At 52.4% G+C, this 6,751-nt stretch overlaps 1 non-coding gene across 1 annotated transcript; it reads right to left on the reverse strand.

The window, feature by feature from the left end:
• Positions 1–6,467: 6,467 nt before the first annotated feature.
• Positions 6,468–6,542, reverse strand: Trnas-cga. Its single transcript has one exon. It is a non-coding gene; the product is annotated as a tRNA-Ser (tRNA).
• Positions 6,543–6,751: the final 209 nt, after the last annotated feature.

Here is a 6,751-nt window from a genome sequence, read left to right on the forward strand (position 1 = left end):
TCCGATATTGCATGATTTATGCTTCGCCTTCAACGACATTGTATTGACGGAACTCTAACGATATGTGAGATGTAGATTCTTTTATAATCTTAACGTCTAACATATGGTGATGTTATTATACCCAGTACAAGCATGCATTATTTTTAGTACTTAATAACGATTTTTTTGTTAACAAGACTGCCAAAAAGGCTCCACCTTGTCCCCCTTCCCCAGCCCATGATGCCATGGAAGTCTCCCCACTGTCCCTGCCCCCTCCTCCTCCACCTCCTCCTCCACCACCCCCTCCTCCTACCTCTACCTCCTCTCCCGTCCTGATCCCTCCCTTCTTGAGGCCAAGAACCTCACCCTCTTCCTTTGCCAGCATTTTCCTGGTGCCCCCATCTCCCTCCCCACTCCTCGCCGTGATTCGGTGCTCATCTCCTCCCCCATCCCCACCCTCCACACAGATCTCCTTTCCCGCATCCATGTCACCTGCTTTGGCCCTCATGCCTCCCTCACTCCTGCCCCTTCCCCACCTCCCTCCCAGCAACCCCAACCTCCGCGTCGCCCGCCGACCCTCACCGCTGTGATCACTCAGCTTAGTCTGACGATCACGGAGGAGGAGGTGTTGGCGGAGCTTCAGGCACATCCCCATCTGGAGGTGCGTGCGGTTCGCCGCATCCACAACTCTGCCGGCCCCACCCGCCTTATGCGGGTCTTTTCCGAGCATGCCCCCTCCATAGACCCTCTCCTGAATGAGGGTGCCCTCCTTTTTAACCAACGTTATAAAGTTGACCCCTCCCGTTCCCCTCCTCAATCCCTCCGCTGCCAAAGGTGCTTGCAGTATAATGCACACATGACATCTGAGTGCCGCGAGGCCCCCACCTGCCCGCACTGCAGGCAAGCCCACTTTTTACAGCAGTGCCCCAATCTCCAGTCCCCCCTCCTGTAATACCTGTAACCTCCCTCATCCTACATACTCCCAGAAATGTAAGGCCCGACCCCCTCCTACCACTCCTGAACTCACCATTCCCGTCCACCCTCTGGACGCCCCCACCCCTCCCAGCAATTCCCTTCGCCCACCCCCTACCGCTGAGGACATCATCAGATTCCTCACCATTGTCCTTCAGAATGTTTATCCTTTTCAGCGCCCGCACACCCTCCAACAGATATCCCTCGCCACCCGTTCCTTTTTCCAACTCAAAATGTACGCCACCTACTGCAACAACCAGGCCCATTTCACCTTCTCCCATCTTGAAACCCTCGTTTAAATCCTTGTCATGGCGCGACAGCACCATATCCTTTTCACCAACATATGCTCCCTTCCCACCAACAAGAACCTCCTCCTGCACACCCTTGCCACCCACCGCATGGATGCCTTCCTCCTCAATGAAACCTTCCTCCAACCCCACCACACCGTCCACACTTCGCCCTACCTCCTCCACCGTGATCATGCATGGCAGAGTTGCCATTGGTCACCACCGCCAGATCCCTGTTCGGCTCCAACCTCTCCTTCCCGACCCCACCGAACACCTGATCCTTAGTCTCTTCTTCCCCGGCCTTACCCTTACCTGCGCCACCATCTATGTCCCCCCTAACGCCCCTATTCCCTTTGACTTCCTCTCCCACATTGACCGTACCTTCTCCTCCTACGTGATCGCCACCGACCTCAACATCCATAGTCGTTCTGCCGCCCAGTTACGGCGGTGGCATCGGTTTTTCTCTTCCCTTCAAAGGCGACCTCATCCCTATCCCCCAGCACATCTGTCCCGAATCCAACTCCACTCCCGATGTTATCCTTTCCTCCCCCAACCTCCTTGGCTGCATAACGGTGGATGTCCTGGAGCCTATTGGTAGCGACCATCTCCCTGTCCTCCTCACCATTTCAGACGGTCGTCGCCCACGCCCCGACCCTCGTAATGACCCTCCCCCTAAGTATGTCCATGACTATTCCCGTACCAACTGGAATACCTACCGGGATACCCTTTCCACCCAGGTTGATAGCCACCCTTTCACCTACCACCACCCTGACGATGTAACCCATGCCGCCTCCTTTCTGCAGCAGACCTTGTCTGAGGCCGTGGAGGCCCACGTCCCTACTGTCGCCACCCACCCACAACGTCCTACCTTACCCCCACAGGCCGTCCACCTCCTTCGTGAATCCTGCCGTCTCTACCGTGCCTTCCTCCGCACGCGTGACCCGGACACACTACGACGCCACCGGCAACTCCAGTGACACTTTCGTAATTTGCTCGCAGCTAAGAAACGCCGGGACTGGCGACAGACATGCACCCATTTAAATGCTACCCTACCTATCAACTCGTCCAAGTTCTGGTCAGCCTTCTGTCGCCTTACCAGAACTAAACCCTCCCCCTACTATCCTCTTCTCCATGATGATCACCCCTTCCCCGACACCCTTAGTAAGGCCAGTCACTTTGCCTCCTACCTCTCCGATGTATTTTCCATCCCCGATGGTCCCCAGTTCGATTACTCCCTCTTCCCAGATATCCGCAATCGAACTGACACCTCTGTCCCTCCCCTCGCACCTGGTTTCCAGTACTTGGACAACATCGCACACACGGAACTCAATCCCCTATCACTACACAGCATCTCATTGCTACACTCCGCACCAAACGCCACACCACTCCTGGTCACGACATCTCCTTTCCGACCAGCTTAATTCCCGTTGCTCCACAATCTTCCTCTCCCTGGACCTCGAACGTGCTTATGACCACGTATGGCGTTCCAGTCTCCTCTTCAAGCTCCAAACCTTCGCCCTTCCCGTTAACTACGTCTGTCTGATCGGCTCCTTTCTCTCCCACCATCCTTCCTACGTCACCATCCATAACACCGACTCCTACACCTTTCTCCCCTCCGCCGGTGTGCCCCAAGGCTCCATCCTCTCCCCCCTTCTGTACCTTTTGTATATGGCGGACATGCCGCCGCCGTCACCCCCCGTCCACCTCCAGTTTGCCGATGACACCATCTTCCTTGCCCTTGCCCCCACCCTGCAGCGCTCCCTACACCTTCTCCAATCCCACCTTGACCGGTTCACTGCTTGGTGCAACCAGTGGGTGCTCAAGGTCAATCCCTCCAAAACCCAGGCGATCATTGTAGGCAAAACCACCCCTTCCTTCCGCCTCCTTGATTTCTATCTCACCATCTATGGCCGTCCTATCGCCCTCACTCCCACCCTTAAGTACCTTGGCGTCACCCTTGACCGTCGCCTCTCCTGGACTCCCGATCTCCGGACAATCCAAGCCAAGGCACGCTCCTGACTCCGTCTCCTCAAGCTCCTTTCCGGCCGTACGTGGGGTCTGGACCCCTCCACCATCCTCCACACCTATAAATCCCTCATCCGCCCTATCCTTTGTTACGCCCATCAGACCTGGATCTCCGCCCCCCCCTACTTTTTATAAATCCCTACAAATCCTTGAACGCCATGCTATCTGCCTCGCCTATCACATCCGTGTCCCCTCCCCCACACGGATCCTGTATGATCTCATCCCCTTCCCCCACCTCCTCCTTTTCCTTGAAAGGGTACGGATCCTGTACACCTCCCGCAAACTCGATCCTCCTCATCCGCTTGTCTCACCTCTCCTCTCCCACCCCCGCCCACTGCCGCACCTGTATTCCCACGTCCCACCCGGTCTCCATCTCTCCACCCTCCTTACCCTCTCCCAAGGTGGCTCCCGCCAGCTCCCCCTCCCTGATGATGTCCTCCTCCTCTCCATCTACCCCTCCTATCAACTTTGATTCTCCCCCCACTTCCTGTGTCCTTTCATTTAGGCACCCTCCTTCCCTTCTCTTTCCTTTTCCCCCATCTCCCTTCCTCCACCCCTCTTCCCCCGGGCTTCCCCTCGCCCTTCCTCCCTCCCCCTATCTCCCCAGCCCATGGCATCTCTGCTCTCCCCTCTCCCTCTCCCACCCCCCTTTCTCCTCCTCCTGTCTTGGCAGGTCCATGGACTCGTACACAGCTAGTGAACATTCGCGCGCCGGACATCAATGCCTCGTGTTTCTGTGTGTGCCGTCTTTTGTGCTTAAGTGGTTCAGTGTTATTCGTTCTGCGCACCTACGTTCACGTGTGACAGTTTTCGTCTCTGTATGTGTCCAAGTGTCTGAACAATTTTATTTTGGACTGTACGCCCGTGAACGGCACCATGTATTTTAAAAAGTGTTTGTCTCCGTTTATATGTCCACCATCTTTCTTTCTCTAATTGTCTTCATTTGTGTCTTTTGTGTTTCTCTGAGGCCAAAGAGTGGCGTAGTATGCTGCTGCAGGCCTGCCTGTAAACAGGTTTAAAAATAACAATAAACAAAAAAAAGTTAACAAGACTGTAAGCAGGAGCTGACAGACGTGTAATACGAAATACTTTTAGAACGTTTTTATTCTGTCAGTCTCTGCCGTCTGCTTGACGTTCGACAGGTGACGCACTGGTAGCTTTATCAAGCAGGTGTCTGGAGATTATCGCCAGTGCGTGGGCGGTGGCTCAACTACCGCACTGTGGGAGTGGCGGCGCTAGTTATCAGACGAAAGCCGATGGAAAAGAATTCTGGAGCACTACCCATAACCACACACAGAACGATGATTCCCCTTCAGGTATCAGCTTTGCGCGGACCGCTTCCAGCGGTTACTTTGAGCCAATGAGGTGACACTTCCGCGCGACTGGCGGGCGCATTTTCGGGGGTGCGTGTCACAGCTGTCTGCAGGCGCAGGGTCTGTAGCGCTGGCTGATATGAAGACCATCACTTCATAAATATGCTGCTGATTGCACCATTATCAAGTATGAGCAACTCGCTCTTCCAGCGGCCATTGCGTGTGTGGTGTTCGCATTTTTCAGTCACGTTGGAGATTTGGTTTATTTATTGGAACATGTACTGGCTTACCCGTAAGAGTATATTTTTTTGTTTTTTTCTGTTTTTAGCCATGCATTCGCCTAAGTAGTTTACGTCACAGATTACAATGGCGTATGCCAGTAGCAATCAAGCACGCAATGTTAGCAAGAAACGATGAAGAACGTTGATTTAGTGTGTTTGTAAAAACTCCTATCGGATGCTTCATCGATCTTGTGCTGTTTTTCTTTCCCCGTCCACGATAGAGGGAAGGCGTGTGAGTCGTGGTGGGACTGGCGCCAGTAGTATCTCTGACATGAGTACGGTTGATTTCCTAGTGTAGGGGTTTCACTTTGGGCTTGGGCCGGTTCGAGATATAAGGGAGTGCCGACCGCGAGTAGGGGGGGGGAGAGGACTCAACGCTTTGAGAACGGAACGCAGCGGTGCGCGAGTCGGCGATTGGTTGGCGGGCAGAAGCGAAGGCGGCGAACCTGAGGCCGGGCGGCGGTTGTCACGTGGTTGTACTGGAGTCGGCGGGAGTTGGCCGGCGCTGTGCGTTCTCCGGCAACCTCGTGAGCTGCGGATGTGCCCGTTTCCTTGGAGGGACACGCTGCTTTGGTCTTGCGAAGTGATGGTCTGGCATCTTGGCAAAATCGCCCCAGCATCTAGACACCCAGTTAAGTACGCTAATTACTAAGAGCGCTTACTTAACTGCGATTGCGATCGCTCTTTGTACAGTAAGGTGTTGCACGACGTATGATGTGATGCTTGTCCGATTTCATTTGAGGCCTCCTGCTAAGCGTGTGCTCTGCTTCGGCATAATATTGATGTATTTGCAGATGTGTATCATTAAGTTCTAGTAAGTGCCGGTTCTCATGAAACATATCATTTCCCACAGTGTTTATTTATCAAGTACTGTTTCACTTAAAGGAAGCATTTCCTAATGAAATTAGTTCTTGTTTAGCCTTGATTTTATAGATTTAATTTACTGATCAATCTTAAATGTTAAGGTTAAGAAAGGTTTTTCTGCCTTCTGTTGTCGGGTGTATTCTGTGTTTCAGTGAGCTGAGGCAGCGGGCAACCGAAACGCATGGGTTCCGTTTAGATTACAAGTTTGGCTTACGGGCGGTGGACTTCGCCTGAGCTCGGGTGTTCCTCTTCGGTAGCGGTCGCTTGGTTCACATTTTGGTCGTCTACTCGACGTGGGGTAGCAAACGGAGCCACGTCTTTGGTTCGAAGTTAAGTATTACTTCTCTCAGTCGGTTCCACCTGTTCGTGGTTAAACTTAGGCCTTACAAGCTAGGGCCTTATTTCTATTATTACACATTTATCATTTGACAAGGTTGTAACTTTCTATGTCCTAAAAGTCCATCTGACAAGTCAGTGGGCATTTGAATAATTTCCTGATCCGCTCTGCAAGATTGCCCAAGTTAAGGTTAATAAATACGTTTTAAGCTTTCCTATTAAAGTCTGTGTCAACTGTTATTTTACACGTAATGTTAAAGTTTGAAATGTAAAAGGTCTTAAATAATGTCTTAAAGTTAATAAATAACTTGCTTATGATTTATGTAATGAATGTCTCTTAAATAATCTTGCCCGAGTGGCGCCTGTCAAATAGTATCTGAGATTGAAACTTCCTGGCAGATTAAAACTTTGTGCCCGACCGAGACTCGAACTCGGGACCTTTGCCTTTCGAGGGCAAGTGCTCTACCAACTGAGCTACCGAAGCACGACTCACGCCCGGTACTCACAGCTTTACTTCTGCCAGTACCTCGTCTCTTACCTTCCAAACTTTACAGAAGCTCTCCTGCGACCTTGCAGAACTAGCACTCCTGAAAGAAAGGATATTGCGGAGACATGGCTTAGCCACAGCCTAGGGGATGTTTCCAGAAAGGCAAAGGTCCCGAGTTCGAGTCTCGGTCGGGCACACAGTTTTAAT

Source organism: Schistocerca americana, chromosome 1, assembly GCF_021461395.2.
Source record: "Schistocerca americana isolate TAMUIC-IGC-003095 chromosome 1, iqSchAmer2.1, whole genome shotgun sequence".
Taxonomy (NCBI): domain Eukaryota; kingdom Metazoa; phylum Arthropoda; class Insecta; order Orthoptera; family Acrididae; genus Schistocerca; species Schistocerca americana.